The sequence below is a fragment of the Anneissia japonica genome, unplaced genomic scaffold (assembly GCF_011630105.1).
Source record: "Anneissia japonica isolate Jap-2015-1 unplaced genomic scaffold, ASM1163010v1 scaffold287738_len211916_cov219, whole genome shotgun sequence".
Classification (NCBI taxonomy): domain Eukaryota; kingdom Metazoa; phylum Echinodermata; class Crinoidea; order Comatulida; family Comatulidae; genus Anneissia; species Anneissia japonica.
The window spans coordinates 12,151-12,418 of record NW_022718514.1 but is presented as its reverse complement, the minus strand read 5'-3'; positions in this window follow the sequence as shown (position 1 = coordinate 12,418).

Below are 268 nucleotides of genomic sequence, written 5' to 3'. Positions count from 1 at the left end.
GGTGGTAGTTATATGCAATTGCCATATGCTGTTAATGGTTATTACCATAATATATATGTGATATATATATATATATATGTATATATATATATGTATATATATATATGTATATGTATATACATATATATGTTTAAAATATATATATATATATATATGTGTGTAAAATATATATATATGTGTACTGTATATATTGAAAGCATACTGAAAAAACAACAATCAGCAATAGCTTGATATCAGTATATATATATATATATATATATATATACAC